Source organism: Bos mutus, chromosome 14 (genome assembly GCF_027580195.1).
Source record: "Bos mutus isolate GX-2022 chromosome 14, NWIPB_WYAK_1.1, whole genome shotgun sequence".
NCBI lineage: Eukaryota > Metazoa > Chordata > Mammalia > Artiodactyla > Bovidae > Bos > Bos mutus.
In genome coordinates this window covers 47,868,273-47,875,490 of record NC_091630.1, presented here as the reverse complement: position 1 = coordinate 47,875,490, position 7,218 = coordinate 47,868,273, and the positions used below count along the sequence as shown (strand labels likewise).

Below are 7,218 nucleotides of genomic sequence, written 5' to 3'. Positions count from 1 at the left end.
GATCTCCTTGCAGTCCAAGGGACTCTCAAGAGTCTTCTCCACACCACATTTCAAAAGCATCAATGCTTTGCTGCTCAGCTTTCTTTATAGTCCAACTCCATCCATACATGACTACTGGAAAAACCATGGCTTTGACTAGACAGACCTTTGTCAGCAAAGTGATGTCTCTGCTTTTTAATATGCTGTCTAGGTTCATAGCTTTTCTTTCAAGGAGCAAGTGTCTTTTACTTTCATGGCTGCAGTCACCATCTGCAGTGATTTTGAAGCCCAAGAAAGTAAAGTCTCGCACTATTTCCACTGTTTCCCCATCTATTTGCCATGAAGTGATGGGACCGGATGCCATGATATTAGTTTTCTGAATGTTGAGTTTTAACCCAAACTTTTCACTCTCCTCTTTCACATTCATCAAGAGGTTCTTCAGTGCTTTTCACTTTCTGCCATAAGGGTGGTGTCATCTGTGTATCTGAGGTTATTGATTATTTCTCCCGGCAATCTTGATTCCAGCTTGTGCTTCATCCAGCCCAGCGTTTCTCATGATGTACTCTGCATATAAGGTAAATAAGCAGGGTGACAATATACAGCCTTGATGTACTCCTTTCCTGATTTGGAACCAGTCTGTTGTTCAATGTCCAGTTCTAACTGTTGCTTCTTGACCTGCATACAGATTTCTCAGGAGGCAGGTCAGGTGGTCTGGTATTCCCATGTCTTTCAGAATTTTCCACAGATTGTTGTGATCTACACAGTCAAAAGCTTTGATGTAATCAATAAAGCAGAAGTAGATGTTTTTCTGTAATTCTCTCTCTTTTTCCATAATCCAATAGATGTTGACAATATGATCTCTAGATCCTCTGCCTTTTCTAAATCCAACTTGAACATCCAGAAGTTCATGGTTCACGTACTGTTGAAGCCTCCCTTGGAGAATTGTGAGCATTACTTTGCTAGTGTGTGAGATGAGTGCAAATGTGCGGTAGTTTGAACATTCTTTGGCATTGCCCTTTAGGATTCAGATGAAAACTGACCTTTCCCAGTCCTGTGGTGACTGCTGAGTTTTCCAAATTTGCTGGGATATTGAGTGCAGCACTTTCACAACATCATCTTTTAGGATTTTAAATAGTTCAGTTGGAATTCCATTGCCTCCACTAGACCCACTTGACTTCGCATTCCAGGAAGTCTGGTTCTAGGTGGGTGATCACACGAATATTTTCATGACCCAGATGAAATATATTAATTTCCAGTTAATGGGATGATTCGATATTTGTGTACATTGCAAAATGATCACCACACTGAGTACAGTTAATATGTATCACCATGCATATTAATATTTACAATTTTTTTTTCTTTTGATGAAAATTTTTAACTATGCAATGCAGTATTATCAACTATAATCACCACGTTGTACATCCTTATGATTTATTCATTTTATAATTGGAATTTTGTACATTTTGATCCCCTTCACTTATTTTTTTCACCGTCCCCCCACCACACCTCAGGCAAACACCACACCTTTTCTCTATCCATGAGCTCTTTTTTTTTTTTAATGCCACACAGAAGTGTGATCACATGGTATTTATCTTTTTCTGTGTGACTTATTTCACTTAGGATAATGCCCTCGAGGTCCATCCATATTGTCACAGTGGCAAGATTTCTTTCTTTCTTATGGCCAAATATTGTTCTCTTGTACGTATGTAGATCATTCTCTTTCCTTTTCTTGGTGTGCTACACGGCATGTGGGATCTTAGTTCCCTGACCAGGGATCCCACCCTCCTGCAGTGGAAGTTTGGAGTCTTAACCACTGGACCACCAGAAAGTCCCATTTTCTTTACTTATTCATCCATCGATGGACATTTAGATTGTTTCTATGTCTTGGCTATTGTAAATAATGCTGTGATAGACATGGGGGGATGCATATATCTTTTTGAGTTAGTGTTTTCATTTTTCTTGAATAAATACTCAGAAGTAGAATTGCTGCATCATCTACTAGCTCTAGTTGTACTTTTTTGAGGAATCTCCATACTGTTTTCCACGCTGGCTGCCCCAGTTTACATTCCACTAACAGTGCACAAGTGTTTCCTTTTCTCCACATCCTTACGAACACTTGTAATTTCTAAGTGATTTATATTTAATTGTTTTCATTATATATAAATAACACTGATATTTTATATTGATTTAGTGAATATAGTGATCTTGCTACATCCAGAGCAGATTCTCTCATATTTTTTCCATATGTAATCACATCATCAGTGAATAATGACAGTTTTATTTCTTCCTTTGTCATTCTTATAACTTTTTTTTTTACTTATTACATTGGTACTGTAGTTCAGTGTTATTAAAAATAGTGATGATGAGCATCCATGTTTTTTTCTTGATTTCAGTGGTGAATACTTTTAGTATTTCACCATCAAGTGTAATGTTTATTGCATATTTCTATAGATTCTTTTTGTCAAATTAGGAACATATTCATCTATTTCTAGTTTTCTAGGTTTTTTTTTTTTTTTTTGCATGAATGGGCCTACAAGGAAACTTTTAATCTAGCTCCTTTATTCTGGTGCTTATGTGCTTAGTCGCTTAGTCGTGTCTGACTCTGCATGGACTGTAGCCCACCAGGCTCCTTTGTCCATAGAATTCTCCAGGCAAGAATACTGGAGTGGGTTGCCATCTCCTCCTCCAGGGGATCTCCCCAACCCAGGGATCAAACCCAGGTCTACCACTGCAGGCGGATTCTTCACCATCTTAGCCACCAGGGAAGCCTCTATTCTTAGTGTGGAGTATATCCAAACTGCTCTGTAGTTTAGATTTAATATTAAGTGAAAGTAAAAGTGTTAGTCACTTAGCAGTGTCCGACTCTTTGTGACCTCATGGACTATAGCCCACCAGGCTCCTCTGACCATAAAATTCTCCAGGCAAGAATACTGGAGTGGGTAAACATTTCTTTCTCCAGGGGCTCTTCCTGACCCAGGAATTGAGCATAGGTCTCCTGCATTGCAGGCAGATTCTTCACCATTTCCTGGCAGTTCAATGATTAGGACTCCAGGCCTTCACTGCCAAGGACCGGGGGTATGATTCCTGGTCAGGAGAACTAAGATCCTACAAGCCTCTTAGCGCAGCCAAAGATACAAAACAAAACAAAAATCCCACAACCTTACATTTTAATAATTCATTCTTATTTATTTGGCTGCACCCAGTCTTAGTCAGGAGAAGGCAATGGCAGCCCACTCCAGTACTCTTGCCTGGAAAATCCCAGGGATGGGGGAGCCTGGTGGGCAGCTGTCTATGGGGTTGCACAGAGTCGGACATGACTGAAGTGACCCAGCAGCAGTAGCAGCAGCAGCAGTCTTAGTCATGGCACAAGGGATATTCAGCTGCAGCATGAGAACTCTTAGTTATGGCATGTGGGATCTAGTTCCCTGATCAGGGATCAAACCCAGGCCCCTTGCATTGAGAGCTTAAGTCTTAGCCACTGGACCACCAGGGAAGTCTGTAATAATCAATTCTTATGGGCAGTATGGTTTTCCCAGTAGTCATGTATGGATGTGAGTTAGACCATAAAGAAGGCTGAGCACTGAAGAATTCTCATAATTCTCCCACTGTGTTGTTGGAGAAGACTCTTGAAAGTCCCTTGGACTGCAAGGAGATCAAACCAGTCAATCCTAAAGCAAATTAACCCTGAATATTCACTCGAAGGACTGATGTTGAAGCTGAAGCTTCAATACTTTGGCCGCCTGATGTGAAGAGCTGACTCACTGGATAAGAACTTGATGTTGGGAAAGATAGAAGGCAGGAGGAGAGGTGGTTCACAGAGGATGAGGTGGTTGGATGGTATCACAGATTCAATGGACATGAGTTTGAGCAAGCTTCAGGAGATGGTAAAGGACAGGGAAGTCTGCTGTGCTGCAGTAAATGGGGTCACAAAGAATTGGACATGACTGAGCAACTGAACAACAGCAATCTGATATGTTTTACAATCGCCAGTCAGTTTACTGTGAAATGGGGACGATGATCGTATTTACTTCAACTTGTTTTGGGGAGATGAAGTAAGTATATGTAAACTTTTTAAAAAGTGCCTGATAGACAGTGAGAATTTTATAAACATTAGCTATTATTACCTTTTTTTCTCCCCCCTTTTTGCATATGAAGAAAAAAAAGTTGACAAAGAGCGAGTCACAACAGGCTTGGTGCTGAAAACCAGTTATCTTCTTTCTTTGGCCATGCCACCTGGCTTGCAGGATCTTAGTTCCCTGACCAGGACTTGAACTTGGGCCCCAGCAATGAAAGTGCCAAGTCCTAACCAATGGACCATCAGGGAATTCCCAGAAAACTAGCTATCTTGACTCTCATTTCCTGGCTCTTTCCCTTACATCATTTTCCTTCAGAAGCAGATTCAGCAGCCTTTTAATAGTTCTACATTAGTAAGTCTCTTAATCATATTCTGTGTAGTTGCTAAGTCATGTCTGACTTAATAACCCTGTGGACTGTAGCCTGCCAGGCTCCCCTGTTCATGGGATTCTCCAGGCAAGAGAAAGTTTTCAAAAATTATAAAATAATGCTTCCAAACTGTACTGACTGGAAAGGTTCTTCTACTTAGATAATTCTAAGTAGTCAGAGTACTTAGTGTATATGATTCCTACGTCTCGGAATAGCAGAAACATTTGAGGAAGAATTTTTTTTATTTAAGTTCTTTCTCATAGACTCTTCTTAAAAGTTAAGACTACCACATCCCTCATGGTTGCCATGCAAAGAATCTTGTCTTCAATCAGCTCATTAAGGTACCTTTGTAAAGATAGTGTTTTTTTAAAGGCACTTTGCCAGCTCCCTCAAACATAACTTTGCAAATGGACAGCAAGAAAAACATAGCAAATCACTTCCATATGGCTCAAGGCAATGAAAAAATTTTTTGATTAATGACACATTCAGTACAACAAAATAACTTCCAAGTCTGCTAGAGACAGTAACTTATCTGCTACATTGATTTTTCGTGTGATTTTTTTCATTGTTTTGACTCTGTAAAAACCCTTCTAAACTCCCAATTGGTTGGTTCATTTTTAAACAACAACCTCTTCCAAGATGATCACCTGTTCATATTTGTCAGCCCTATCAAGCAAATAGCTGGTCTTAAACTTATTTTAGAACCAGCTGCTTTAAACATATGCTTCGATATTCAAGGGATTTTTTTTACAGACGCATCAGTTGATAAAATCATTAACATGTCATCTGCATACGCAAGTACTAGTCTGAGCATCTAAAACTACTCTGCTTCCTTCCACACCTGTCTAAATTGTGAACCAAGCAAGTTAGTTTACATCAAAAATTCTCATCAAAGGGTTTTTAATTAATACATAAAGGACCAAATGGGTACTCTACCCTTAATGTTTTCATTATCTGGATCTCTCTATTCCTCCCAGACAGAAACTAACCGCGTCATTTTCACACTCTCAACAAACTGAAAAGGTATTACGTAAGCCTTAAACATGTTCTCTCCCATAAAGAGCTTTTTTTTTCCCTCTCTTTTTCAAAGAAAATAGGGTAAAAATTCAACCGTCTTTAATTCTGTATGTTTTACAGTTTCTCTTGGTATAATGAAACCATCTGCCACCTCTGTCCCTAACGCCTGGAATGAATCAAATCATCTTCCTTGCAAACATTGTTAATCTCACAGTAATCCTTCCTAATCACTTTGTAATCAGCACTCCAAGGGGCTGAAGGTCCTTGACTCTTAATCACGATATTTTAATCATCATTCTTGTGAGACAGCAGTTAGTAATCCCTGAATCTTGGGCTTATTTCTTCCCAACTTCCTAATTATTCCCTAGAACAAAGAACAGAAGCTCTTTAGATAAGAGAAACCAGATCTCTCTGGCTAGAACTGGTTGGTAGTACATGACAGCCTCAGGGTGGTGTTTCTGATGACTATTATTTTCAGTTTTGGACACTGAAGACAGCTCCTTATTTTTGTTTTCGTTCCCAATTTTCCTTTGTTTTATTTCCTTATTCTTTTCTTTAATATTTTTCCTTTATTGCACTTTTTACCTTACCAAAATTTTACATAATGATTTATTTTTCCATTTGGCATCCTGGTCTCTAGATGTATAATTAATTCTTATTTTTATTCTTTCTCAAGCTGAGAAAATTTCCCTCTATTTCTAGTTTGCTGGGATCTTTTATCATGAATCAGTATTGGATCTGATCAAATGCTTTTTATGCATCTATCGATATGACCATGATTTTTCTCCTTTGGACTTTTGATGAAATAGATTACATTAATTGATTTTTGTCTCTATATTCTTAGGGTGCAATATTCTTACTCCTTTATATAACTTTACAATTTATTTCTTTTTCTTTCCAATATTTTTTTCCTGAAAGGGGTGGAAGAAACTCATGACATATTTTAGAGACTTGCTGTCTTATTAAATAATTGAATATTCTTTTTTCTTCATAACTTTTTCTCCATCACCAGTTTGTGTTACTTTCTCATCTCACAATGTCTTTCATGACCATGTTTATGTAGCACTTACCATAAAATCTATTTCTATTCTTAAAATTAATTCAGTTAATTTACTTTAAAAATATTATGCAGGACTACTATTTGTCAGACACAAAGCAGAAACTCATTCACCATTTGGTGTGAGGCCCCATGTCAGCTAAATACCTCTTGCCTAGAATCGAAGTTTAAACATCTTTAAAGAAACCAGTTGAGAAACTGGCTTTTTCCTTTGGTTACTTAAATAATAAAAATGATCACTAGAGAGCAGGATATATCTTTTATGATTTCCTCATCCCAAGTCTCACCCTGTAGCATATTTCTCAAGTTTCCAAGTATAGATTGGTAACTAAGTGTGTCCTGATTGCATTTGATGAGAATGGGACTGGAGAGTCGAGGCAGAGAAGACCTGAAATGTCTTCTCTCTGAGTCTATATTAGGAAAGTAGTCACTTCATAACTGATGCCTTTGCTCCCTGTTTCTCTCCACTCTCATCAGTGATCTCCCTCAAACATAGCACTGATTTTCCTTTTTGACAATCCAGTGGTTTTTAGTATGTCTACAGAGTTGTGCAATAATCACCACAATCAATTTTAGAACATGCTTATCATCCCCCAAATAAACTCCTGTCCCTTAAATATCATGTCCCAGTCCTTCCATCTCACCATCCAGTACTAGGCAAACACAAGTCTCCTTTCTATCTCTATGGATTTCCCTATTCTGGACATTTCACGTAAATGGAA

The 7,218-nt window shown here is 38.4% G+C and overlaps 1 non-coding gene across 1 annotated transcript; it reads right to left on the bottom strand.

Annotated features, from left to right (window-relative positions):
• Positions 1-4,231: 4,231 nt before the first annotated feature.
• On the bottom strand, positions 4,232-4,303 carry TRNAE-UUC (transfer RNA glutamic acid (anticodon UUC)). The gene has a single exon. It is a non-coding gene; the product is annotated as a tRNA-Glu (tRNA).
• Between the last annotated feature and the right edge of the window lie 2,915 nt (positions 4,304-7,218).